Below are 17,798 nucleotides of genomic sequence, written 5' to 3'. Positions count from 1 at the left end.
ACTTAGAGGCCCGCTGGTGGTCCACCGCTGTCATGTGACCACTTAGAGGCCCGCTGGTGGTCCACCGCTGTCATGTGACCACGTAGAGGCCCGCTGGTGGTCCACCGCTGTCATGTGACCACTTAGAGGCCCGCTGGTGGTCCACCGCTGTCATGTGACCACTTAGAGGCCCGCTGGTGGTCCACCGCTGTCATGTGACCACGTAGAGGCCCGCTGGTGGTCCACCGCTGTCATGTGACCACGTAGAGGCCCGCTGGTGGTCCAGTGCTGTCATGTGACCACGTAGAGGCCCGCTGGTGGTCCACCGCTGTCATGTGACCACTTAGAGGCCCGCTGGTGGTCCGCCGCTGTCATGTGACCACTTAGAGGCCCGCTGGTGGTCCACCGCTGTCATGTGACCACTTAGAGGCCCGCTGGTGGTCCACCGCTGTCATGTGACCACGTAGAGGCCCGCTGGTGGTCCACCGCTGTCATGTGACCACATAGAGGCCCGCTGGTGGTCCACCGCTGTCATGTGACCACTTAGAGGCCCGCTGGTGGTCCACCGCTGTCATGTGACCACTTAGAGGCCCGCTGGTGGTCCACCGCTGTCATGTGACCACTTAGAGGCCCGCTGGTGGTCCACCGCTGTCATGTGACCACGTAGAGGCCCGCTGGTGGTCCACCGCTGTCATGTGACCACTTAGAGGCCCGCTGGTGGTCCACCGCTGTCATGTGACCACGTAGAGGCCCGCTGGTGGTCCACCGCTGTCATGTGACCACTTAGAGGCCCGCTGGTGGTCCACCGCTGTCATGTGACCACTTAGAGGCCCGCTGGTGGTCCACCGCTGTCATGTGACCACGTAGAGGCCCGCTGGTGGTCCACCGCTGTCATGTGACCACGTAGAGGCCCGCTGGTGGTCCACCGCTGTCATGTGACCACTTAGAGGCCCGCTGGTGGTCCACCGCTGTCATGTGACCACTTAGAGGCCCGCTGGTGGTCCACCGCTGTCATGTGACCACTTAGAGGCCCGCTGGTGGTCCACCGCTGTCATGTGACCACGTAGAGGCCCGCTGGTGGTCCACCGCTGTCATGTGACCACTTAGAGGCCCGCTGGTGGTCCACCGCTGTCATGTGACCACGTAGAGGCCCGCTGGTGGTCCACCGCTGTCATGTGACCACTTAGAGGCCCGCTGGTGGTCCAGCGCTGTCATGTGACCACGTAGAGGTCCGCTGGTGGTCCACCGCTGTCATGTGACCACTTAGAGGCCCGCTGGTGGTCCAGTGCTGTCATGTGACCACGTAGAGGCCTGCTGGTGGTCCAGTGCTGTCATGTGACAGTGTTGTGTCCACTAGTGACCACCCAAAGGCTGTGAGATTTCCAGATGCGGTGTGTTGCCATGCAGGGAAATCACATCTAGTGGACACGTAGCTACAGTCGTCTTTATCAATGTTCTTTGTTTAGAAGAGTTATGTGAAACTTGTGGATTCACACGATAAACCCAAGACCCGCCTCTTTTCACACATCAGCCAATCACAGTGGTCGTTCACCACCCACTCTCACACACATTGGTCCACCTTCTTCTTCTTTGGTGTTTGTCTCCTTTCTTCTTCTTCTGGAGTTAATTTTGGTTAAACCAGCTCTGTGAACTCTGATTTGTGAACTGAGAGATGATTCTCTGATCACAGTCCTGATGGCGTTTCCAACAGCTTTAATGTTTCTGTTCTGGTTTAATCTTTCAGGAGACCAGACCAGTCCACCAGACCAGACCAGACCAGTCCAGTCCACTCTGGGCAGAACGTCACTCTGACGGGTCCAGACTACAGCGCCACGATTCAGTAGGCCCGAAAAGACGTGGCAGTGGTAAATATATCTACTCCTACATAGACGGACATCCCATACATCCAGAAGATCAGGGTCCATCGTTTGTGGGCCGAGTGGAGGGGACAGAATATCCGTTGAAGTCCGGTATAGTCTATGGAAGTGTCATGAATGTGACCAGAGAAGACGCTGGAGAATATGAGTGGTTCTGTAAAAACAGTACCGGAACCTTTTCCTCCATAGTCTACCTGGAGGTTACTGACGGAGGTGAGAACATTTCCATGACAACATGACAAATTGTGTTTACTGTCTGTAGAACCAGAGTTCAGATGAGAATCATCCATCCATCCTCTATACACCACTTTATCCTCACTAGGGTCATGGGGGGTGCTGGAGTCTATCCCAGCTGACTCGGGTGAAGGCAGGGGACACCCTGGACAGGTCACCAGTCTGTCACAGGGCTACATATACAGACACACAATCACACTCACATTCACACCTACGGACAATTTAGAGTAACCAATTAACCTCAGCATGTTTTTGGACTGTGGGAGGAAGCCGGAGTACCCGGAGAAAACCCACGCATGCACAGGGAGAACATGCAAACTCCATGCAGAAAGATCCCAGGACAGGCCGGGATTTGAACCGGGGATCTTCTTGCTGCAAGTGAGCAGCCCCCAGATGAGATTCAGATTCAGAAAACTTTATTTGTCCCCAGGGGGCAATTAAAAAGACAGGTAGAGCAGACAGTGCAACAATGATGTAGTAAAGAGAGGGATAAATGTGTAAACAAATCTAGCAAGTTATTATAAGAATAAAAATAAAAAAGAGGAATAAGAGAAAAAAACAGCACAAGTGACGTACTAGTGCAGTATGTCATACAAAGAAGAGCTCCTGATTGGCTGAATGTGATACAAGTCTGTTTTCTGCTCTTCAGGTGCTGCAGATGGAGGCAACACATCTGGAAATGACACATCTGGAGCCATCATTGGAGGAATCGGATTTGTTGCTGTCTTTGGGACCATCATATTAATCCTTTCTTTGTGTCCCAGCAGGTTTAGACGTAGAATCTCCTGTGGACTCTGTGATCAGCAGAACATCTGTGTGTAACTTTATACGGGATGGGGGTGGGGTGGGGGGGAGACGAGATGTGGCGGAGACGGCCCGAATATTCGGATCCATTCGTCTGGTCTCCCGGACGCACACTGCCTTCGTTTTGTCTTCAGTTAAACTGAAGAATTCCCAAACAGTGGAGGTCTTCAGCATCTTGTCTTGTGTTTATGCAACAAAGTGAAGCGTGACGTCAGAGTCGGCAGCAAAGTGGGCCGAAGGCGAAGGGAAGAGACGAGCTCTGAATATTTTCGTCTGGGGGGAGGAGGGGGTGATCACATTGACATATTGTGTATATGTTATAGACATGTGTGTATATGTTTATGTGATCACAGGATGGGATGAGCCGATATTCAATTTGTTTGTTGTTGTTATGTTGACTATTTTTAAATTTTATCTCATTGAGTCATTTTATCAGCTGTTATTGATTTTGGAAATATGAATTGCCTTTCTGCACCCTGCTGTCTGTGCCCACCGGGCTTCCGTAGCTCCTCCCATATTCCCACACAGTCGCAGTTTACTTTCTGTGGGCCGTCATGTCAGTGCATATTGTTTACCATTGTCAGAAGTTTTATCGATGTTTTTGGTTCCGTTTTTAGCAGGTGATCATTGTTCTAGCTTGTATGTTCAGGAGCAGAAGACGGTTTACATGGGCTCATCTCTTCTGGAGGTATGTGTTTTATTTGAAGTTAGAACTTTTATTTCCCATCAGTCATTCCACCCTGATGCAGTGTGTTGATGTAGCCACCAGGTGGCGTTGTTCTTCGTTTTGTATTTGATTTGTCTTCATTGCTGAAAATGTACTTTCTAAAAATGTTTCAGTGTTTTACTGCTGTGGGAGCAGAGTGCAGAGAGAATTCAGAAGACAGTTTACATGTATTCATGACTTCTGCAGAGAATAAAGGCTGAAGAAAATTCAACTGATTTCTCTTCTTTGACGTCCTGACAGCCGGGGCAGATCCAGATTAGTGTCAGAGTGTGTGAGTGTGTGTGAGTGTGTGTGTGTGTGTGTGTGTGTGTGTGTGTGTGTGTGTGGGGGGCACTGAAAAGTTGTAATAAAAAATGAAAGCTGCTACCAACCTCTGACTTTTCCAAAGTATTTTTCATGGTTTTTTGGCTCTTTAACCCAGTAGTAAAGCTGTATATGACCTTTTCATTTTGGACTGTTAACATTAAATTCTGATGGATTTGTTTCCTTGTTTCTGTGAATTCCAGCATCATCAGCTGCAGCATCTGATGTTATGTAAAACTGTTAGCTCAACCACAGAATCCTGAGGGCAGTTAAGAGACAAATATTGTACAAGAACAGCTCTATATACAACCCTGTTAATTTCCACTTCTTAGAATGTTTACTGACAATTATCACACCTAAAATAAGAAATAATATTCTGGACTTTTAGCAGCTAGTTCTCAGCTGTAAACCAGAAACATCACAGGGTTCTGTGTACTAATCAGTCTAAATCAAAATGAGTTCTACCCAATACACAGTGAACAACAACAATCTGTACCTTTATCTGTGCTAAAATAATCTGAATGTTCTGTGCAGGAATTTTAAAATACAATAAAATACATTAAGCAGCACTCTGTACATTTAACAGTAAACCTGAGAACAACAATAAACAGGAACAATACTCCATATTCTTCAGTCATTTAATAGTTCACAGCTCAGCAAACATCACAGTGTTCTGCATAGAAATCACTAAAAGCTGCTCTCAGTAATCTTCCACAGTGAGCAGATGTTCTTGTGTTGCAGGTCCATGGTCCAGACGTGGACATAGAACAGGATGGGGGGGTCTGGTACCGTGGACTTCCTAGAGCTCCTCCTCTTTCTGCATTCTTCATATGGGATGGAAATAAAGTAACGTTGGTTCAGCACGTCCATCAAAGGCCTGTAGGTGTGAAGCAGGAAGTCCTCCACAGTGAGGATGTGAGTCTCCTCCTCCTCCTTCAGGACCATCTCTGTGTCCAGGGTGTTATTAACGCCATGAGACTTCTCAAACTTCACCGGGTTCTCCAGCCACGCGTAGATCCTCCTCATCATGGGTCCATGTCCAGAGCAGTGATGACATCGTACTGCTTAAAGCCATCTTCACCAACTTCAGTCTGATCTTTGGACTTGAAGAAGTCATCCTGATGGACCAGCAGCAGTTGGACAGGTTCTTGATCAGGCGGTTGGTGAGGCTGGTTTTCCCTCCATTGGTTACGCTGCCGATAACGATGATGTACTTCATGTTCTCGGATCAGTCAAAGCTCAGAAAAAGAGTCAAAAACATCAACAAAAACCAGGTCAGGAGCGATCAGATGTGGAAGAAAGCTGAAAAAGAGAAGGTTGCAGCAGGAAACGTCAACTACTGGAGTCCTCCATGGACCTTGAGTTTAGTGAGTAAGGTCAGAGCAGAAAGAGCTGCCACTCAGACGCCGTTCTTCCACCCAGAGAGGACCTCTTTCTGCTGTCGCTGCTACACAGACTGCCCTAGTGGAGGTTTGAGGGGGAATATTCCTTTTAGTTATTCTTCATCTACTTCCTGAAAAGTTTGGCCAGTAAAAAAGACAAAAACTCATATTTTCAGCTGAACTAAAGACAGACGTTGTGATTTTTCTGCTCACATGTTGTGTTGTTGTAAACTTACTCTTTCAAATAAATCCTCGTCTAACCCTCCGGAAACCAGCGTTTGGACTGTGTTTGTGTTGCTCCTCACCTACTTCAGACAGCTGGGACAGAACAACGTTTTGTGGACCAAAGGCTAAACTCTGACGTGTTTAGAGCGACATGCTATGCTACAGGCTTTTTTAATTGACATATTACGATTACTTTTTTTTGTTTTAGTTTTTTGTTGTTGTTTTTTTTAGCAACATATAAGAATTTGAACAGTTTTAAAGATTACTATACTTTTACTTGAGCAATGAACTATTATTCTCTGTCATTTTATAGAGCACATATTAAACTCTGATGTTTTCTTCAATAACATACTATTTTGACAATAAACTGCACTATAACATTTTTGAACCACACATCATCCATGACAATTTTAGACAATATCCTATCATTTTATGCTTTTTGAACCACATAATAATCTATTTTTTTTGCTGACATGCTCTACTATGAAGGCCATACTATGTTATTCTAGAAAAGTAAACTATACTGTGACATTTTCTGAACTACATCCTATACCATGGCGTTATACACAGAGTGCTTTGGTTACATGTTGATTTATAATCTAGATTTTTTCTGTTTGTTTATTGACAGGATTACCACAGACCTGACCGTGAACACCGCTGACACCCACCTGAGGGAGACGCTGGCTCAGATCTCCAGGCTGCTTGGTCGTGGTCTTTCTGCTCCAGAACATCTTCATCAACTACGTCTTCTTCTGAAGAGGCCCTCAGATGCTGCAGTCTCTGACCTTAAAGAGGAACTGCTGCTTTCACTCTGTAACCAGACGGCGGTTATTTTAACCCTTTAAGCTTCAGTCAATTCCAGCCATTTTCAGTACAAAAAATCGCTAATATTCTATTTTTAAATTAAAAAAATGACGAAAAATACAGGGAATATTGTCGTGCATCGCGAGGTGCATTTCCTTGAAAACGACCGATTCGTGGATTTTATACCGACTTCAGGACATGTTTTGGATAAAATAGTTTACTGGCTTGTGTTGTCTGGATGTTGGATTATGGCCGTTTTTTGTGGAATATTTTCATCTGTGTGTAATAATGAACCCAGAAATGTGAGTCGCGCTGTGTGCGTTGAAGCCGTGTATAGAGAACGGATGGATGAATATTCGTTTTTGTCGGACAAATGTGTTTTTCTCACCCGCTGTGGTAATCACATCTGAAAGTGGTTTATACCGGCGGATTCATGAGAATCTAAGCTTTCCATCGGCGTATAGTGTTTGTATAAGCACGTTTGCGGCCATCGGACATTCTTGAAATTCCTATGCAAATTAGTAGGTGTACCGCCGGCGGTACACCTACTATGTACTGAAGCGCAAAGGGTTAAAGACCCAGCTCCTGGAGACTTTGAGTGAAAATTTAACATCCATCAAAACGGTACTGCAGACAGTTAAATCTGAGCCGTCAGTCAGTATTTCAAACATCAGTCCGACCTGGGTGTCCTAAAGCTCGCTGTGGGTCAAACAGAAACTTCAGTCTATGGTGTCTATGAAGTGAACAGAGACTGTCTACAAATTGCAAAACTGCTGCAACAGCAAAGACGGACACAAATATTCAATAAGTTCACTCTGATCCACTGTAGTGTCACCAGAATCACTGCAGCCTTCAACTGGCTCCAGTTGACACCAATGTTATTTCTGCAACTTGAAAGACAGCTACTTTGATAAAACTGGGCTTGTAGCACATTGTCTACCTTTCAGCGGTGGGAAAGAGGCATTATTTATGTTTTAACAATGTATATCTAATGAGTTACTGATGCCAGAAGTCCAAATCTGTGAATATCTTTCCAACTTTACTGAACTGTGGCCCTGAGGAGCCGTGGTGGGCGTTCTTTATTTTCATTTCTGAAAGGTGGCAACCCTGTCTACGACTCTAACAGCTGTTTATACGACTACTGCTGCTTGTATTTTTAGTATTACTACTGCTGCCTGTACTTTTAGTATTACTACTGCTGCTTGTACTTTTAGTATTACTACTGCTGCGTGTACTTTTAGTATTACTACTGCTGCGTGTACTTTTAGTATTACTACTGCTGCGTGTACAGTACTATTTATCGTCTGGTATTTGATTGTCCAGCTGTTAGCTCCCGTTAGTGTTTTGCTAGTGGCTAACTAGCTAGCTCTCATAGACTGGAAGCTCTCAACAAGATTTAATAATGAAAAAAGAGCCAAAAATTATTCTTACCGATGAAAACACATCTACTGTCCCATCTACTGATTCATATCTATGGTCCTATCTACTTATTCATATCTGTGCTCACTAGTCTGGTCTGATGCAGTCTCCATGATAACGTTTCTGGAGTACATGATTAGCAGTACGGACAGGTACGGTACTGAGAAATGTCCACAGTTTTCTTACTGCAAAGTACAAAGCTGCTCGTCTTCTTGTCCGGCATCAGGAAACTTCTTCAAAGCTTCTACAAATCCAAATGAAGTACACTGACAGTCATTAAAAACTTTGAGACCGTATTTTTCAACATAATTTTTATTCTGAAGCCCCAAACTGGATTTTCTTCATATGAATCATTTGTTTAGCATATTGGCATACAGAAACAAAAATCTAAAGTTTCAAGAATGATTTCAAAATAAAGAATTTCACAAAAGAAAACGGCACCTGCCAAACACAAAGTCACAACAGTCAATACCGAGTATGGCCTCCATCTGCTTGGATGCAGGCAGCAATCCGTCGGCGCATGCTTTGGACCAGGCTTCTGATTGTGGGTTGGGAACAGCCCATACGCCTGGATACATCACTGTAGCTCAAAGCGGCCTCCACCATACCCAGTGCCCGGAGATGTTGTTTATGTGATAGACGCGGCATGATGCTGTTCACTGGACTAACAATGGTGGCCTTTTTTGGGCCTTTATATAGGCCTTCAGAACCCATTCTCACATTGTGCAGATACTCACTGAGTATTGCTTGGTGTGTATTTGGTTCACTTTTGCAAAGTGACCAACCCATGTGCAATGAATCATGACAAAATGACAACTCATCATTATCTCAACTACCAGGGCACTAGATCATCAGTAAATCCACAATGAATCATTACAACCCCCCTACAAGTAGAATTCTGCCTACATTTCTACCTCAAAGTTTCTATTGACTCTCAGTATACAATCAAAAGTTGGCAGCCCTGGGTGACCTATCAAGCCTGACGTCACGCTTCACTTCGCCTGTTAGTAAACAGAAGACAAAAGATGGAGGTATCCATGCTAATGCTGTGCAAATGTTTTTGAACACCGAAGCAAGATGAAATTTCTCGAAAATCCCTCCGTTTTTTCATTCTGTGTGCTATGTGTGAAGAGTTTGTGCCGCTAATGTGACTGCAGGGCGACGTCTGGTGAAACGGAGTCACGTGATTATTGTTGCTTCGTCTGATTGGTGAAACACAGTCATGTGGTAGATCCACTGGGGCCATCTCTCTGCAGAATAAAGCATATCTAATGTGGTAAATAAAAAAGCAACAGTGGAGAGTAGCCTAGTGTAATGGAGTTAGAGCAGTGTTTCTTCTTCACAAATCTACTCAAGTAAAAGTAAAAACTATGGCAGAGAAAAACTACTCTCAGAAGTACTTTTTTAAAAAGAAGTTACTTAAGTAAACGTAACGCAGTAAATGTAGTTCGCTACTACCCACCTCTGCATATGATGAAATAATGTAAAGTAGGCCGTGAAAAACACTATAGAGCAGTTTTCTTTGAAAAAGAAAATGTCATGAATTTTGTCCAAAAAACGCCATAGTATAGTATGTAGAAAAAATGCCATTTTTTCAACATGTCGTAAAAACATGCCATATGATGAAATAATGTAAAGTAGGCCGTGAAAAACAGTACAGAGCAGTTTTCTTTGAAAAAAAATCATGAATTTTGTCCAAAGAAATGCCATAGTATACGATGTTGAAAAAAAAGCCATTTTTCAGCATGCCTAAATCAGGCCTCAGCCTCTGTGGACCTACTACCCCAGAACTAGGAAGACTTGCAGCCAGTGCAGCAGGTTTTACATGTCCACCTCTAACGTGTTGCTTTTTCACCTGTAAGAGCGGGCAGACTGCTTTCCAGTGGCCAGCTTCTCTGCAATAACTGTACAAATTGTCTCCTTTTCCTGTACGTCCCTGGGATCTCCTACCTGAAGACCCTCCGGGATGAACAGCCAACCTATCGCCATTGTCAGTGTGTACTGCTGTCTCCCTTACCATCTCACCAAGATGAGACTTATGGATGACCACATACTCATCCACCAGTTCTGCAGCCTCCATGACAGTTTCAACGTTGCGTTCTGTTAAATAGGTGGTCACTCGACCAGGCAAAGAGTTTTTAAACTGCTCTCAGATTATAAGATTGCTCAGAGTGTCAAAATAAAAATCAGTAGTGTCGGTGAGTGCATGGGTGGAAAGATGGTGTGCACAGTGTTGAATGGTGCCAGAAAGCAGGGCTGAATCCCAAACCGCCCCCTACACACTATCCCTACACACTACCCCTCCGTTTACGCGTTCCCGTGGAGGGTCCTCCATATTAAGGGCCGTCCCAAACCGCGTAGTGCGGAGGGGGAGTGGACTGTTCAGCCCTTAAATAGCGAGTCTGCATCGATGCTCACTCTGGACAACTTTTTCAGGAAGTGCAACGTTGAAATGGAGGAGGAAACAAACATATTGATGTGAGTTCCACATGTGTCCATTATTTCTCCCACGCCTTTTTCACACTGACAGAACATCACAAAAAGAGTGGTGAAAAAAGATAAAACAAAAGAAACAAATCTTCTTCTCTGCTGACGTTTGAGTTAATTGTGCACCCCCTGACACCTTAAAATTTGAACACAACTGACAGAATTCATTTATTCATTCATTTGTTGGATTTAAAATGCCAGATAATAGGATTGGAAAACATGTGGGATGACTTCAAATTATTTGAAGCAGAATGTAGCCCCTACATCATTGCCTGCAACCTGTGCCACAGCGCTGCAGCCATGCACAGTAGGCGTCTTTGTGTTACCATGTCTTTGTGCGATGACGTCTTCCGTTTCCGGTGAGGCGACAGGGCGTCCCATTCCTGACGATCGTATTTATACCCTCCCCCTTCAATAATAGCTGCCCTCCACAGCTGCGAGTGTGACTTCTTTTGGAGTGACACTCGGTAGTGGAGGGGGAGTGTGTAGGGGGCGGTTTGGGATTCAGCCCAAGTCATACCAATGCAAAACAAGTGGCCATCTCAGGAGAGAGCCAGAATGATCACCAGGAAGGCTTTACAAAGGCCCTCACACACCCCGGGCACAGGTGTTGTCACAGCTCCCTTCTCCTCTGCCCTGTCTGTCTTGCCTGTCTCTCCCCCTGCAGCTCGGTGCCTGAGTGGAGTCTAGCTTCTCAGCTGACTCCACTCAGGCAATCAACCACCTCCACGGCAGACTTCCTATGTCTGTTTTGATGTCTATTACAGAACATAACTAATATTTTTTGACAGCACCAGTTTAATTAGTCAACAAATCAACAAGGGATATAATATTATCAATAAATTACAACAATTGGAACAACTTTGTTCCCAAAACTAATATTAGAAGAAAATAACAAAAAAATGCAGTACTTTCACAACCGGATTTGGTAAGAATAACAAAATGACACCAAACTCTTTTGATGTTTTTTTTAAATATGAAACTTAATATAGTTCTCAGGAGTTGTGTATTATCACCCAAACACTTCAGTATTTTGTGGTATTTTCTAAGATTCACAAGTGTCATGGTACTTGTGTCCAAACTTATGGCCATGGCTGTATGACATTTTTGTGACATTTTGGACGACATACTAAACTATGACATTTTTAGTCATATTTTGGACGACATACTAAACTATGACGTTTTAGTGACATTTTGGACGACATACTCAACTATGACGTTTTTGTCACATTTTGGACGACATACTAAACTATGATGTTTTTAGTCACATTTTGGACGACATACTAAACTATGACGTTTTTGTCACAATTTGGACGACGTACTAAACTATGACGTTTTTGTCACAATTTGGACGACATACTAAACTATGACGTTTTGTCACAATTTGGACGACATACTAAACTATGACGTTTTTGTCACAATTTGGACGACATACTAAACTATGACATTTTTAGTCATATTTTGGACGACACACTAAACTATGACATTTTTAGTCATATTTTGGACGACATACTAAACTATGACGTTTTAGTGACATTTTGGACGACATACTAAACTATGACGTTTTTAGTCACATTTTGGACGACATACTAAACTATGACGTTTTTGTCACATTTTGGACGACATACTAAACTATGATGTTTTTAGTCATATTTTGGACGACATACTAAACTATGACGTTTTAGTGACATTTTGGACGACATACTAAACTATGACGTTTTTGTCACATTTTGGACGACATACTAAACTATGATGTTTTTAGTCACATTTTGGACGACATACTAAACTATGACGTTTTTGTCACAATTTGGACCACATACTAAACTATGATGTTTTTAGTCACATTTTGGACGACATACTAAACTATGACGTTTTTGTCACATTTTGGACGACATACTAAACTATGACGTTTTTGTCACATTTTGGACGACATACTAAACTATGATGTTTTTAGTCACATTTTGGACGACATACTAAACTATGACGTTTTTGTCACAATTTGGACGACGTACTAAACTATGACGTTTTTGTCACAATTTGGACGACATACTAAACTATGATGTTTTTGTCACATTTTGGACGACATACTAAACTATGATGTTTTTGTCACATTTTGGACGACATACTAAACTATGATGTTTTTGTCACATTTTGGACGACATACTAAACTATGACGTTTTTGTCACAATTTGGACCACATACTAAACTATGATGTTTTTAGTCACATTTTGGACGACGTACTAAACTATGACGTTTTTGTCACAATTTGGACCACATACTAAACTATGACGTTTTTGTCACAATTTGGACGACACACTAAACTATGATGTTTTTGTCACATTTTGGACGACATACTAAACTATGACGTTTTTGTCACAATTTGGACGACATACTAAACTATGATGATTTTGTCACATTTTGGACGACATACTAAACTATGACGTTTTTGTCACAATTTGGACGACACACTAAACTATGACGTTTTTGTCACATTTTTGTCGACACACTAAACTATGACGTTTTTGTCACATTTTTGTCGACACACTAAACTATGACGTTTTTGTCACAATTTGGACGACACACTAAACTATGACGTTTTTGTCACATTTTTGTCGACACACTAAACTATGACGTTTTTGTCACATTTTTGTCGACATACTAAACTATGACGTTTTTGTCACATTTTTGTCGACACACTAAACTATGACGTTTTTGTCACATTTTTGTCGACACACTAAACTATGACGTTTTTGTCACATTTTTGTCGACATACTAAACTATGACGGTTTTGTCACATTTTTGTCGACACACTAAACTATGACGGTTTTGTCATATTTTGGATAACATTTTAAACTATGACGTTTTTCACCAATGTCTTCATAGTGGAGTTTCTTTTCCACCATATTCATTACAGCTGTGATAACAGCCTGTCCTGCAAGGGTCGGTGTAGCTCTGGGTAATTCAGTGAAGATATAGACATTTAAAAATAACATCAATTTAATGAAATTAATGAGTCAATGCATCAACAACTGGAAAAGCACTCAGAGAGCGCAGACCTCCGCCAAGGATATTGACATTCCCACAGAAAGGAAAACAGGAAACCCATGCAGTAAAGGATCATGAGCTGGAATCAAACCTGCATCTCTGACACAGTTCTGTTTACGAATCACCTTCTTAACCAGTTGAGCTATCTGGACACCTTGCTCTAATTAGCTGGACGACATACTAACCTATGATGTTTTTGTCATATTTTGGACCACATACTAAAACATACTACAAAATTCAAAGTGATCCAGAATCCAGGATCCTTTCCGGATTGCCACCAAAATTAAATCAGCTCTTCCTCTTACCATAGTCTACATCCCCTCAAAATTTCATCTGAATCTGCCCAGGCGTTTTTGAGTTATCTTGCTAACAGACAGACACACAAACGCCAGATGTTACATAACCTCCTTGGCGGAGGTAACTAGGATTTTATTGCATGATAGCACAAAACAATCAATAGATTAATGCTCCAAAGTGTTAAAAAATGGATCATTAAGGCATAAAAATGTCAAAACCTGGATCATAATGCACCAAGAGATGTTTAAGGGTCTTTATGAAGTGAGAAAGAATTGTACAGATGGGATCTCTTCTAAGTTTCACTGAAGAAAGTTTCTTCTTTCAGACTTGTGTTCGTTTCTAGCGTCTGTTTAAAATCTGTGGTGTTGGTTTTCATGATCTCATTCTTGCCTCTCAGCGGTGAAACACTTAAAATGCAGATTAAACCACAAAGAAACCAGAGTTAAATATTCCATTCTGCATCTTGGTGAAACCCACAACAAGTCTTGATCTTGAGATTTACGCAGCAGCTGACTGGAACCTCAGGGTTGGAGCAGAGTAAAACCTAAAAACACATCTGAAGGTGAAAAGAAGAAACGCTCAGATGTTGGTTCATGTAGTTTTCTGACAATTAATTTACACAAAATACATGATTAAATAAAGGATGAAGGTCTGAGTGGACGTCAGTGGTTGGACTGCAGTGAAGTCGTCTTCAACGAAGAGTAGACGACTTGTGGTTCAGCTGGAAACTCTAGAAAACACAAACACATCCTGCTGGAGAGATCACCAAGCACCAAGGAAATCAAAAACTGGAGAATAACACTCAAAACTTCTAAAAATCTTGATATTAATGAACAAAGGTATCAAAACCCTGGATATTAACAAACAAACAAAAGTGTCCAATACCTGAATATTAATGAGCAAAAGTGTCCAAAAAATGGATATTAATGAACATAAGTCTAAAAAACCTGAATATTAACAAATAAAAATGGCACAATTCTGGATATTAATGAACCAAAGTCTAAAAAATATGGATATCAATGAACAAAAGTGTCAAAAACCTGGATATTAATGAAAAAAACTTCCAAAAACCTGAATATTAATGAGAAAAAGTGTCCAAAAAATGGATATTAATGAACATAAGTCTAAAAAACCTGAATATTAACAAATAAAAATGGCACAATTCTGGATATTAATGAACCAAAGTCTAAAAAATACGGATATCAATGAACAAAAGTGTCAAAAACCTGGATATTAATGAAAAAAACTTCCAAAAACCTGAATATTAATGAGAAAAAGTGTCAAAAACCTGGATATTAATGAACATAACTTTTAAAAACCTGAATATTAATGAGAAAAAATATCAAAAACCTGGATATCAATGAACCAAGGCGTCAAAAACCTGGATATTAACAAATAAAAATGGCACAATTCTGGATATTAATGAAGAAAAGTCTAAAAAATATGGATATCAATGAACAAAAGTGTCAAAAACCTGGATATTAACAAATAAAAATGGCACAATTCTGGATATTAATGAAGAAAAGTCTAAAAAATATGGATATCAATGAACAAAAGTGTCAAAAACCTGGACATTAATGAACAAAACTTTTAAAAACCTGAATATTAATGAGAAAAAATGTGAAAAACCTGGATATCAATAAACAAAAGTGTCAAAAACCTGGATATTATTGAAAAAAACTTCCAAAAACCTGAATATTAATGAGAAAAAATGTCAAAAACCTGGATATCAATGAACCAAAGTGTCAAAAACCTGGATATTAATGAGAAAAAGTGTCAAAAACCTGGATATTAACATACAAGTTTTAAAAACCTGAATATTAATGAGAAAAAATATCAAAAACCTGGATATCAATGAACCAAAGCGTCAAAAACCTGGATATTAACAAATAAAAATGGCACAATTCTGGATATTAATGAAGAAAAGTCTAAAAAATATGGATATCAATGAACAAAAGCGTCAAAAACCTGGATATTAATGAACAAAACTTTTAAAAACCTGAATATTAATGAGAAAAAATGTCAAAAACCTGGATATCAATGAACCAAAGTGTCAAAAACCTGGATATTAATGAAAAAAAGTGTCAAAAACCTGGATATTAATGAGAAAAAGTGTCAAAAACCTGGATATTAATGAAAAAAGTGTCAAAAACCTGGATATTAATGAGAAAAAGTGTCAAAAACCTGGATATTAATGAAAAAAGTGTCAAAAACCTGGATATTAATGAACAAAACTTTTAAAAACCTGAATATTAATGAGAAAAAATATCAAAAACCTGGATATCAATGAACCAAAGTGTCAAAAACCTGGATATTAATGAAAAAAAGTGTCAAAAACCTGGATATTAATGAGAAAAAGTGTCAAAAACCTGGATATTAATGAAAAAAGTGTCAAAAACCTGAATATTAATGAGAAAAAGTGTCAAAAACCTGGATATTAATGAAAAAAGTGTCAAAAACCTGGATATTAATGAGAAAAAGTGTCAAAAACCTGGATATTAACATACAAGTTTTAAAAACCTCAATAATAACTCACAAAAGTTCTAAAAACTTAAATATTAATGGACAAAAATGCCAAAAACATGAACACAAAAAGACACAAAATGCCCTTTAACATGTAAAACACCAACAAAGAGACACAAAACAACCACAAACTGTGCAGATGTTTTGTTTCAAAGTCTCTCGTTGGTCACAACTTCAAAAGACATCAAGTTTTATTGTGTCAACCTGTAAGAATAAACACCTTAACACAACTAAACTCCTTTAGATGTCGTCTCAACACTCTAAGACATCTTCTGCAGCGACACAACAAACCTAAAGGTTCTCTACACAACCAGCCAGAGGTTCAGCTGGAGTTACCTGTGTGCGTTCTGACCAGCTGCTGGTTGTGGAACATCTCAACATCCGAGTACGTCACGTCTTCTGAGGGTCCACCTCCACCTGGAACAACTCCATGATGAATACATGAAGACACGAAAGAACTACACAAAAATACGACAAACCTTCATGTGGAAAATCAAGGCCTGCGAGAAGACATGAAATAAACACAAAAAGACTCAAAGAAACCTCAAAGAGACATGAAATGACCACAAACAGACAAAAAACACTCTCAGAGAGACAAAATGAACACAAAAATACTTAAAAACCTCAAAGAGACACAAAACAACCTCAAAGAGACACAAAATGACCACAAAAATACTTAAAAAACCTCAGAGACACAAAACGACCATAAAGAGACACAAAATACATATAAAACTACACAAAATGACCACAAAGAGACACAAAACAACCACAAGGAGACACAAAATAAACACAGACACAAATTCAACACAAAAAGATTCAAAACAACCACAAGGAGACACAAAACAACCACATAAAGATATAAAACAACTACAGAGAGACATAAAAGATGCCAAATTAGAACAGACACACAACAACCACAGACACACAACACTGCAGGCCAACAGCAGTTTAAATCCAGTCCAGGATTCTGACCTCCAGTTTTGCCGCCGACTCGTCGTCTCAGCAGTAAAACCAGAATCGTCACGGCGACCAGAGCAGCGATGGATGCAGCAGACAGCAGCAGAGGGAGGTGAGAAGGAGGAAGACGTGTCGGTGAGGCCAGAGGTTCTAAAATAAAGACGTACAGCATCGAGGTTAGTCATTTCACTGCTGCTGGAAGGAAGTCACACCACACATGTTCCAACCACACAAGGTTCACACAGCTGATCACTGAGCTGCTAACATCTGATGCAACACCTCAGAAATATGAGTTCACAGGTTAAAGGAGACCTGTGGCTGTTTAAAATGTAGATATCCAGCTCAATACTGACTGCAATATAAAGTCCTGCATCCTAAACCTGGATGTTAATGAACAAAAGTGTCAAAAACCTGGATGTTAATAAACAAAAGTCTCCAACACTTGGATGTTAATGACCACAAGTGTCAAAAATCTGAATATTAATGAATGAAAGTGTCAAAAACCTGGATACTAATAAACAAAAGTATCAAAAACTTTGATATTAACAAACAAAAGTACCAAAAACCTGAACATTAACAAACAAAAGTACCAAAAACCTGAACATTAACAAACAAAAGTACCAAAAACCTGAACATTAACTATCCATCCATTTTCTTCTTCTTATCCAGGGTCGGGTCACAGATGAAGCAGATCATTTCAGACGTATCTCTCCACCTGTTGCACCAGCTCAGGTT

At 41.0% G+C, this 17,798-nt stretch overlaps 1 long non-coding RNA gene across 1 annotated transcript; it reads right to left on the bottom strand.

Moving 5' to 3' along the window:
* Positions 1-13,309: 13,309 nt before the first annotated feature.
* LOC127532596 (uncharacterized) lies at positions 13,310-17,215 on the bottom strand. Its single transcript, XR_007940099.1, has 3 exons — positions 17,079-17,215; positions 16,443-16,523; positions 13,310-14,313 (listed from the first exon to the last, which is right to left on the bottom strand). It is a non-coding gene; the product is annotated as an uncharacterized LOC127532596 (long non-coding RNA).
* Positions 17,216-17,798: the final 583 nt, after the last annotated feature.

Source organism: Acanthochromis polyacanthus, chromosome 24 (genome assembly GCF_021347895.1).
Source record: "Acanthochromis polyacanthus isolate Apoly-LR-REF ecotype Palm Island chromosome 24, KAUST_Apoly_ChrSc, whole genome shotgun sequence".
NCBI classification, from domain to species: Eukaryota; Metazoa; Chordata; class Actinopteri; family Pomacentridae; genus Acanthochromis; species Acanthochromis polyacanthus.
The sequence above is the reverse complement of the archived record's forward strand: the minus strand, read 5'-3'. Positions and strand labels throughout refer to the sequence as shown.